Source organism: Stenella coeruleoalba (genome assembly GCF_951394435.1).
Source record: "Stenella coeruleoalba genome assembly, chromosome: 17".
Lineage (NCBI taxonomy): Eukaryota > Metazoa > Chordata > Mammalia > Artiodactyla > Delphinidae > Stenella > Stenella coeruleoalba.
The window spans coordinates 47,112,437-47,123,936 of record NC_137163.1 but is presented as its reverse complement, the minus strand read 5'-3'; the positions used below and the strand labels follow the sequence as shown (position 1 = coordinate 47,123,936).

The 11,500-nt window shown below is 39.3% G+C and overlaps 1 long non-coding RNA gene across 2 annotated transcripts; it reads right to left on the bottom strand.

Annotated features, from left to right (window-relative positions):
* Positions 1–3,399: 3,399 nt before the first annotated feature.
* LOC307175914 lies at positions 3,400–11,482 on the bottom strand. Of its 2 annotated transcripts, none has more exons than XR_013824537.1 (3): positions 11,276–11,482; positions 7,185–7,369; positions 3,400–7,086 (listed from the first exon to the last, which is right to left on the bottom strand). It is a non-coding gene; the product is annotated as an uncharacterized lncRNA (long non-coding RNA). The 2 variants fall into 2 exon arrangements; XR_013824538.1 differs by having other exon boundaries at positions 3,400–6,142; positions 6,763–7,369; positions 11,276–11,481.
* Positions 11,483–11,500: the final 18 nt, after the last annotated feature.

Sequence of the window (11,500 nt, the reverse complement as noted above, 5' to 3'; positions counted from 1 at the left end):
TTATTTTACTGAAGTATAGTTGATATACAATGTTGTGTTAGTTTATGCTGTACAACTAAGTGATTCAGTTATACATATATACAATTTTTCATATTCTTTTCCATTATGGTTAATTACAGGACATTGACTATAGTTCCCTGTACTATACAGTAGGACCTTGTTGTTTATCCATCATATATATAATAGGTTACCTCTGCTAATCCCAAACTCCCAATCCATCACTCCCCCACCTCCCCCTTCCCCTCGGGAACCACAAGTTTGTGTGCTATGTCTGTGAGTCTGTTTCTGTTTCATGGATAAGTTCATTTGTATCATATTCTAGATTCCACATATAAGTGATATCATATGGTATTTGTCTTTCTCCTTCTCACTTACTTCATTTAGTATAATAGTCTCTAGGTCCAGCCATGTTGCTGCAAATGGCATTATTTCATTCTTTTTCATAGCTGAGTAGTATTCCATTTTATATATATCACATCTTCTTTATCCATTCATCTGTGAGTGGACATTTAGGTTGTTTGCATGTCTTGGCTATTATAAATAGTGCTGCTGTGAACATAGGGGTGCATGTATGTTTTCGAATTATAGTTTTGTCCAGATATATGCCCAGGAGTAAGATTGCTGGATCATATGGTAGCTCTATTTTTAGCTTTTTGAGGAACTGCCATAGTGTTTTCCATAGTGGTTGCACCAATTTACATCCCCACCAACAGTGTAGAAGTCAGTCAGAAAGAGAGAGACAAATACCGTATGCTAACACATATATATAGAATTTAAGAAAAAAAATGTCATGAAGAACCTAGGGGTAAAACAGGAATAAAGACACAGACTTACTAGAGAACGGACTTGAGGATATGGGGAGGGGGAAGGGTAAACTGTGACAAAGCGTGAGAGAGGCATGGACATATATTCATGTTCTTTTAACATATGAATTGCCCCACTTTATCTGTGTGAAATAAGTTTGTTCCCGTTATTGGGCTGCTTCTCAAGCTTTGCTGCTCATTTGAATTACCTAAAGAGCTTTTAAGAAAAACATTGGTGTCTGGGTCCCAGCCCCAGAGATTTTGATTCAGTAGGTCTAGGGAGGAGCCTGGGCACAGGGAGGTCTCAGAGTTCCCCAGGTGATTCTCATGTGCAGCAACTTTGGGAACCACCTCTTGGCTTCAATCCAGCTAGTGATCAGATATTAAATCTAAGACACATGGGCTAGTGCGTGAGCTCTAGGAAGATTCGTGCCAGGGAAAATGATCGATAGTTGTGTTACTTCTCTGAAATGGACTGAAATTTCCAATTAGCATGAACAGGGGAGGGTGAATGGGTGAATGCAATAAGGTGTATCATTTACGTATTGCCCTATGTGTATGGCTAGAAGCTTTTGCAACTGAGGTCTGCCCTACTTTTCATGCTAATGGTAATGCTTGTCCTCCTAATGCAGCTGTAAACTTTATAAGCCCATAGGTAGACAGCATCACAAAATATTTACCCCTCCCCACTGGCCCACTCTCAAGCTTCTCTCCCCTTCCCCAATACACAAATGTACATCAATGCTCTTGAGACCACTATCAACATATTGACCTTCAATTCTTCTACTTTGCAGCTTCCCTCTTATCAGGAGATGTCAGCATTTAGTACAAGGACAAATGCTTGCCTCTTGGTGAGTAATGCAGGCAATGCCTCCAAGAGACAAATAGCCCTTAGGGACGGGGAAAAAGTCTTTCAAAAAGGTTGATGCCCAGAGGAGGCATTTTCAGTCATCTCAGCTTAGAGGTCAAATATCCAAAATTAAAAAGGTTAAAAAAAAGAAAAAGAAGAAAGCAAGGAAGAAAAGAAGGAAACAATTTTCTTATCTCATAGTAATAAGGCAGTTTTCCTTAAAAAAAAAAAGACTTAAGCCTTAAATTCTCTTTCCTAATCAAAATGTGCTTTTCGGTCTTTAGACTATTCCTCTTATATCCTGTATTATTCATGACGTTTAATTCTTGAAATAGCACATGGCTGAAAACAGAAGCTAACCTCTTGTCCACTATGAATTAAATCTTCTTTTCCTAGGACCTGTCTACAGTGTACAATTTGGGGTTTGCCAACGTAATTATTTTTTCTGAAATAAGTTACAGCATTTTGCCTTTTCAATATATAGTTATACAATATATTGTTAACACAGCATAGTTAATATAGTCAATATAGTAAATACAACTATAACACACGTGATATGATGCCACTTTGGTGATTTTCTTCATCCATGTAATTCTGAAATTTGACAGTATAGTTTTCATATTCTAATGAGCCGAGTATTACCTTTGCAAGGATAGAAAACTAAAATAAATTCATAATATTCTTGTGTGGTTTGCCCCTGGGGTGGATTACCATAATGGGGGGATATTTGAGCCTTTCCCCAAGTCATTAAAAAACCTCCAGCGAGCAGCCCCTTGTCCTCTCCAGGGAGTGGGGGGAAAGGATCTTTAATCATAATAATCCTGGGGGGAGAAATCTCAGAAATAAGACATCTGCTTCTGTGCCTTGTTGTTTTGCAGAATAGCAATGATTGCTTTAGCAGCTTCTATTGCCATGTGTGTACAATAAGTAAATGAACATAAAATTGAATGAACGCATAAAAGAAGGATAAACCCACCCAGCTTAACAAATCCACTCTCTCACCTGCTGTGCCCTGAAACATGAAAGAAAGAATCACGGGATCATAAGGATTAATAAAATAACAGTCTCTGTTAACAATATTGACAGGAGGTATAAGGATAATTTGTCTGATGTGGGACCAACAGCTTAACTGCTTAATCCTTTTTTTTTTTTTTTTAAGGGCAACTCATTCATTTATTGTTTAAAGATTGCAAGACAACTTCTGAATTTCTGTAGCACAGTTTAAATGTTTTACTTTTTTGATAAATCAGAGTATAATAGAAAAAACAATTAGTTTCCAGTAATATCTATCTCTCTATTCAGAATTAAGTCTTCCACAGACATGTAACCTGGAAACAAAAGCCTGTTACAATAAGCAAAGCTTCAACAGAGCTGCTACTTTTCGGGCCAGGGAAAGGTTCATCCCTATAGGAGGAGGATGTGCTATGTAAAATGGCTGCAAGGTCACAGCCTTGAGGGCGCTGGAAGTCTATTATCCTATCCCACATTAAGTAGTTTGGTGAACTTCAAACGTCCATTCATCTGCAACCAAGCTGGCAAACTTTAACTGATATCTCAAGCAGGTAAAAAATAAATTAAAAGAAATCCTTACACTGATGTTCCTTGATTCACACTGTTAAATGGTTCATTAACATGTAATTCTGGCTAAGAATTACATTTGAGACTCCTTGCTCAGATTTTGGTTAGCAGTACAAATCTTTCAGAAATTCAAGTTCTTATTAATCAATAATTTGTCAGCTAGGCTACATTCAGGCATCAGCTGCAACTACAGAATAGGTGCACTGCCTCAGTGCTTTGGAAAGACATAATCTAGAACACTACTAGCAGACAAAATATCTGTTACTAGACAGCACAGGTGCAGTACAGCAAGACAAAAACATATATTCACGTGTGCCGCGGACCAGCCGGAGAAAGAGGATTTCACCGCCCAGGGTCAGAAGGGAAGGGGTAAGGAACTGAAGTGGCACCGACGAATGGGGTCAGAAGGACCAAGACAACTGATGGTTGCAAGGCAAATTTTATTGCTCTACAGTTGCAGATTATCTAGACTAGAAAAAGGAAGGTTGCCAGATGGTGGTTTACATTATCTACAGACTGTCTCGGCTCAAGGTTAACTTCCCTGGGAGAAAACCCATAAACCCAGAAGCATCAAAAATAACCTGCATGTGCAGGGGGAAGACAGCTTTGCTTGTCTCATTTTACATTCTTTCTGATCTCTGGGCCCTGGTGATTTATCTCCCATGGAATGGAACAAGGAGGGGAACAAGTAGGGACAGTCCCTTCGAGCAGTGGCGGCATGCCTAGCATGTCCTTACCTGCTCTCAAGGCTGACTGCTTCCCACAGGTCCCCCTTTTTTATTTTTTAACTTTTGCTGCAAAATAATTCCATGAAGTTTAGTGCCGAGAGTAGTGTACTGTTGCATGAGGATACGAAACAGACATGAGAAGATTATTATCAATAATAGGCAAATTATGGCCAGGGTAATAAATCCTGACAACCTTCCAGTAATCCAAGACTGAGGGTTTAACCACTTTAAATGATCCAGTAAAGTTTGAATTACATCTTCTGGCGAAACATCATCAAGATGTGTATTTTGTATACCCTGAATTTCAGCATTTAATTTCTTAAGATCAAGACTAATATTATTATCTGACCAAACACTCAGCAGATGCATTTTTACTTTTTCCCATTCCCAAATACAGTCACTGTACCTTTAAGGAGTAACACACATCCATGTATACTTTGCATGACAAGCTAAACGCATCCTCAATTTTAATGCTGCCATCTGATCTCCAATCCCCAAAATTGCGTTTTTAAATTCATCTAACTTGTTTTTAATCCGTAAATATATGTGACTTTGTAAAGATAAAGCAAGACTGGTATGTTGAGATAACTGATTAGCAAAGTGAGCATGATTAATACTCTGTGAAAGAGCAAGACCGGCAGTAGCCACAGTAGCAGACAGAGCAGCCGACGCAAGTAAACTTACTATTAGCCACCCAAGAAAGCGTCTCCTCTGCAAGGCTTTAGAGACTTCCACCCATGCCTGTACTCCAGTATCTTCATACCAAGGTTCTCTCAGATGTACAGGCACCATAACATACATGGGTTGCTTTAGTATAAGCACAGATTGCGTTCCTGCAGAAGGGAACATACAACTGCTAAAAATACAATTAACACAGCTAATATTATCCTCCTTTGGAAGAATTACCAATGTTAATAGAACCACACAAACGTGTATATGGAGGAGCAACACAAGTTATAACAGGTGTATTGGAATAAGTTAGAGCTAGTTTCCATATATCCCAGTTCTTTTGAAATGTGATAAACCTATCTATGATGGGAAAAGAAGAGATAAGAATTGACACCTTGGTATAATCTATACTACACCATATTTGGTTATTATTCCAAGATGCATTGCAACGTTCAAAAGTGGATCCAGGAAAGTTAACGGTCATAAAGGGAGGAAATTGATTTTTTGATTTTCTGTTAAGAATAGTAACCTTATGTCCAGCTATAAATATCCCTTGTCCTCCAGGTAAATGCTTCATACAGAAATAATTTCCTGAATCTTCACCTGTAACCTTGGCTATAGTAATAGCGGAATCCCTAAGTGGTGAGGCGTATGAGACTTGACCTCTAATATTAATAGCTTGCCCATTTTATACCAAATGATGGTATCCTTAAGATCCTCTCGTCGGCTGGTAGCCGGGCATGTAAGAGTAATGTTGGTTCCTGTAAAACGAAGGATGCCTGGAGAGCCTGACAAACTAATTGATTGATCCGTTCCCTCATAAACATCTGTATGCTCATAACTAATAGCCTTTACACACCCCGTTTCCAGATTCAATGGGCTAAGACAGACAGGATGGGTACTAAACCAGTTAGTATAATTTACAGACATATTGATTTGTTTTATATTCCCAATAAGAGGCCCATAAACACTTATCATTGTAAAATACAGGAAACTCTGCTTCAGACCAAGATATGGGTTGTAATAGTGGAGGATAAGGTACATAGGCCCAGTAAGTTGCTGCATTAACAGAGGGAACACATGAAATGGTTGCCAACATAACCAAAAATAAAGTTACAGGTGTAACAGGATTATTCTGTTGTTTCACTGACTCTTGAGCTCATGAAACCAGTTGTTTAATTTGTCCCCAAGTTGGAACATCACTCCTTTGAGTCGTCCTGGCAAGTGGTCTCCTCTTCTTCTTCTTTTTCTCAATCAACACTGTCAAATTTTCCGGAGAGGTGCAGAGCTTCTTCATCTTCTGAACTAGGTGAGCTGTGGCGAGCCATCTATTTGCTTGACTAAGCGCTCAGGAAGCCAGCAAGGTCCAGGCGCTGATCTGGGAAAGATACACACGTGACCACGTCCCCAAATCAACACAGGATCAGGACCACGCCAAGTGCTGGTTAACGGATCTTTCCAGAGGACCTCCGGAGATTGAGAGGCCAATCCTGGCTCAGCCACCAACCTTCCCCCTGCAGAGCAGCCAAATTTGTCAACAGTGAGAACATTTAAAATAAACAGAGCATGATTTATAAGGTTATGTGGCGTTGTTCTATACAATTCCCCCCTTTTTATTTTTTCAATAGTTAGCTTTAAAGATCTATTTGCACATTCTATAATACCTTGTCCTTGAGGGTTATATGGAATGCCTGTAATATGGGTAATTTTGTAATGAATTACAAAATGTTGCAAAAGCAGCGGGCCCATTATCTGTTTTAATAATTTTGGGAAGGTTCATGAAAGCAAAACAGTGTAATAAATGAGTGATAACATGTTTAGTAGCTTCTCCGGTCTGTGCTGTAGCACAGAGGAAACCAGAATAAGTATCAATAGTGACATGAACAAACTGTAATTTCCCAAAAGACGGGATATGAGTAACATCCATTTGCCATAAATGTCTAGGTAATAATCCACGACGATTAACAACATAATGTGGAACAGGAAGGTGAGGTAAGCATTGTGGGCACTGCTTAACAATTTGTGGGGCGGCTTCACCAGTAAGGGAAAATTGTGTGTGTAATGTAGCCGCTGACTGACGGTGTAAAGCGTGCAACTGCTGTGCTGCTTGTGAAGCAGTTTGATCATAACTTACCATAATATGAGGGTGTCCAGGACATGGACCATGAGTATCAAGAGTATGGAGATAATGAATGCAGTACATTAGCCATTCTTGACAGCATGACGAACGGAAAGGAGGAGTACGGTAAATTGGGACATGTCCTGCTTTAGGGAAAAGAGATTGAGGAGGAGGAGTAACTTCAACTCTATTCTTGGGAGGAAAATGTACAGGATAAAGATCACGTTTAGATCGAGTTAAAACATCTGCAGTCGCATTAAGTTTAGTCAATGGACCAGGCAAGTTAGAATGAGCACGGATATACAGACCTGCAACAGGACCATCATGGGAACGAATAAGCTGTTGAAGCAAACGAAAAGAGGATGATAATTCAGGGTCATTAGTATGTCCTATGCTCGCAGTCTCCAGAAGAAATCACAAGCTAATAAGATACTTACTATCAGAAAACAAATTAAAAGATATAGAAGGCAAATGTTTAGAAGACATAATAACAGCACACAGTTCAACACGTTGAGCTGAAGTCAAGGAATTTTCTTTAACGAGGTTTGTTCCGTCGTCAATGATTACAGTAGCCACTCCTGAAGAAGAACCGTCCGTAAAAACCAAAGGTACAGGCTGTTGCCTAATTATAGAAGGAAAGATATGAGTTAAGTTTGCCGAATTGGATCAATTTATCAGCAGGGTAATGGCATTCCAAGGTACCTGAAAATCCTGCAAGAGCAAGACCCCATTCATTACTATGTTGAAAAAGCCAATTTTGTGGACTAACTGAATCAGGGATAATAATTTGAGAAGGTTCTATACTTATAGGTTGTAAGCATCTAGTTCTACCTTGCATTATTAAATTACTAATAAGTTCATAATAAGGGTTAATAACTTTAGAGGGTGTAGATTTCATATGAATCTATTCAATAATTCCAACAGTTTGCCATAAGACGGCAGTAGGCACATGAGGAGTTGGACAAATTATTAAGAAAATTGGAAGGTGAGTATGAATTCTAGTTAATTGTGTAGAACTGATAGATCTATTGACTATTTGTAAAGCTTGAAATCCTTCTGGAGTCATAGAGCGTGAAGAAGAAGGATCTGAGTCACCTTTAAGAATATCAAACAAAGGCTGTAATTGAGCAGTAGTAAGTTTTAAGGAAGGCCTTAGCCAATTAATATCTCCAAGTAATTTTTGAAAAGCATTTAATGTTTTTAAATTGTCAACTCGAATTTGCAGTTTTTGAGGCCTAATAGTAGTGTAATCGATATATTTTCCCAAATACAAAAATGGAGATTGTCTTTGAAGTTTTTTTGAGGCAATGACCAAGCCAAATGATTGTAAGGACTGTTGTAAAAATTGAAAAGCAGTCTCTAATAAAGAAATATTATCAGTGGCTAAAAGTATATCATCCATATAATGTATGCGATATAACGATGGAAACCTTTTTCTCACAGGAGTCAAGGCCTGAGCCACATATTTTTGGCATAATGTAGGACTATTTGCCATGCCCTGAGGCAATACTTTCCATTGAAATCTCCTCATGGGTTCCTTAAAAATTAAGGCAGGCAAGCTAAAAGCAAAATGTTTTCTATCTTCAGGAAACAAAGGAATAGTGAAAAAACAATCTTTTAAATCTACAACTAAAAGATGATAATTGTGTGGTATGGCTGTTGGAGAGGGTAGGCCTGGTTGAAGAGCTCCCATTATTAGCATAGTTTTATTAACAGCTCTTAGATCCTGTAATAACCTGTATTTTCCAGATTTTTTCTTGATAATAAAAATAGGAGTATTCCAAGGACTACTGGAAATTTCTAAATGCCCTAATTGTTCCAGCACTAATTGTTCTGCAGCTTCTCATTTCTCCTTTGTGAGGGGCCATTGGTCCACCCATACAGGGTCATCAGTCAGCCAAGTAATTGGATCAGCAGTGAGTGGAGAATCCAAGGCCCCTAAGAAAAACCCAAACCTTGTCTATCATTTTTTATTTTCACATCAATAGGATAGACAGTTCCTTGTTGATTTGTTCCCAGCCCTTTTGTGGGAAGAAATCCTTGATCCAACATCATATTAGAGACTTGAGAGTTTGGACTATAAAGTAATACTCCCATTTCTTTTAATATATCTCGGCCCCAGAGGTTTAAAGGCAGCCCAGGCAAGACATAAGGCTGGAAATATCCTGAATGGCCCTCACTATCTTGCCATAAAAAAAAACTGACTACTTTGCATAGGAGAAGAACTTTGTCCTATTCCGTGAAGTTCTGTAATAGTAGGACTAATGGGCCAACGTTTAGGCCAGTGTATCTGCGTCATAACAGAGACATCAGCTCCAGTGTCTAACAAACCTGAAAAAACCTTTCCATTAATGGTTCATTTCATTTCTGGACGTTCTTTCCCTATCTTCTGAATCCAGTAGGCAGCATTAGACGATCCAAAAGCCTTTGTTTCTCTCTTTTGATGTTGTAAAATTTGTCCATGAGGTACAAAGGGCAAAAGTAGCAATTGCACAATTTTATCACCAGGAGAAATAGTTATTATATTTTTAATAGTTTGTGCCATGACTTTTATTTCTCCTTCGTAGTCAGAATCTGTGACTCCTGGCATAACAGTTAAACCTTTCATGGTGACACTACTTCTTCCCAATAATAGTCCCATCAAACGCTTGGGTAAAGGTCCACAGATGCCCGTAGAGAGGGCCTGAGGACCCATTTCAGGAGTTAATACATATCGGGCGGAGGTACTGAGCTCCAGTCCTGCGCTTCCTGGTGTTGCTCTGGAGAGCGAGGATATTGTATGTTTTTGTTTTTGGTTAATGTCTGATTGATAATTTGAGGAGGATACACAGACATTGCCCTTATTATTTGTTGGGGCCGGGGAAGGCCCCGGGAGGAGTTTCCCGACAGTGGTGGCCCATCCTTGTGGGCCACTGAGCAACAATCTTGTGCCCAATGTTTTCCCCTATTGCATTTAGGGCATAAACCAGGGATTTTCTGACCATCTGGAGGTTTCTGAGTAGGGAAGGAAGGACTAGGGTTAGAATTAAAAGATCTACATTCTCTAGCAAAAGGACCTGCCTTTCCGCATTTAAAACAAGTCTTTGTTTTCTTTTGATTGTTTTTAAACCCCACTTTAGTTAATGCTGCAGCCACAGCAGCACCCTGTATATAAGTAGGCCCAATGTCTGCACAAAGGTGAATATAATCCTCCAATGTTCCCCGTTTTCTCCAAGGTCGAATCGCAGCCTGACACTCATTATTAGCATTTTCAAAAGCAAGTTGCTTAACTACAATTGTACCAGTGAGTCCGTCCACAATGAGTCTCCCCACCGCCTGTGACAACCTATCTACAAAATCAGCATATGGTTCATCAGGTCCCCGTCTAAGTTTTGAAAGATCTTCAGTTTTGTGTGTAGAAGGACATTTCCTCCAGGCTTGTAATGCCAAATGATTTATTTGAGGATAAGCAACAAAGGGATAAGTTAATTGATCTTGTAAAGAAAGATATTGTCCTTCCCCAATCAGCATATGATAATCAACTGGAATATTATGGGCAGCATTCTTTTCTGCTTGTTCAGCAGCCCGTTCATAAAAATCAAACTTCCATATTAAATAATCTCCACCATTTAAACAAGCTCGTGCAATAGACTTCCAATCAGCGGGGGGAAGAGCTTCTCCTGTCAACCACAGCAGTAGTAAAAGGAGCAGTGGGCCCGTATTGAGCACAGGCAGATTTTCAATCTTTCAAAACTTTCAAAGGGAGAGCCTGATGCCCCCTAGTAGCTTGTTGGGGATTATTAGGATCAGGTTTTTCTATGACGGGACAACAGAAAATAGGATCTTCTCCTCGTTTTATTGCTCCTTGTACAGCGCGCTGCAAGGGACTGAGCATTTTTACAGACGTAGATTTTTGAGGAAGACAGTCCTTATTAACCTGCAGCTTTTTCACTGACTTACCTATCACAGCCATTAGAAAATCATCCTCAGGATATTTCTCTCTTTTATGTTTACAAGCCTCATCTGTTAAGTCAAAATGTTCCTCTTCATCTAAAATATTTAAATTAATTAGCTCTTTCGGTTTAGGAAGTGGCGACACAGTAGTTGATAATACAGTCTTTCCTTCTGTCAGAGGCTTATGTTTTTCTGACTTTACATTCAAATCAACACTATCATGAGAAGAATCTAAACATATTTTTATCAGATTCCACAAACTATATGTAACAACAGGAGTATGAGTAGGCCCTCGAGACTCGTAATAATTTTTTAAATCTTCTCCAACTTTCTGCCAGATTTCTATGTCAACAGAGCCGCCATCAGGAAACCAGGGAGATACACCATGGATATGCTGTAAAAATTCAGTCAACAATAAAGTTCAGAAACTTTATTACCCCGAGCTCTAAGCATCAAAAGTAAAACCTGAGCAAATAATTCATACATCTTTGAGCCCTTTTGTCCCATCTTATTTTACTTCTGACTATTGCCTTATGCCTCTATTCGTTTCACTTTTACTGGTGGCCACACATATTTTGCATAAGGGTTCTCTTACCTGCACTTTCTTTTTCTTTTAATTGCCTTCACGCTTCAGGTCCCTGTTCGAGTGCCACTTGCCGCGGACCAGCCGGAGAAAGAGGATCTCACCGCCCAGGGTCAGAAGGGAAGGGGTAAGGAACTGAAGTAGCACCGACGGATGGGGTCAGAAGGACCAAGACAACTGATGGTTGCAAGGCAAATTTTATTATGCTACAGTTGCAGATTATCTAGACTAGAAATC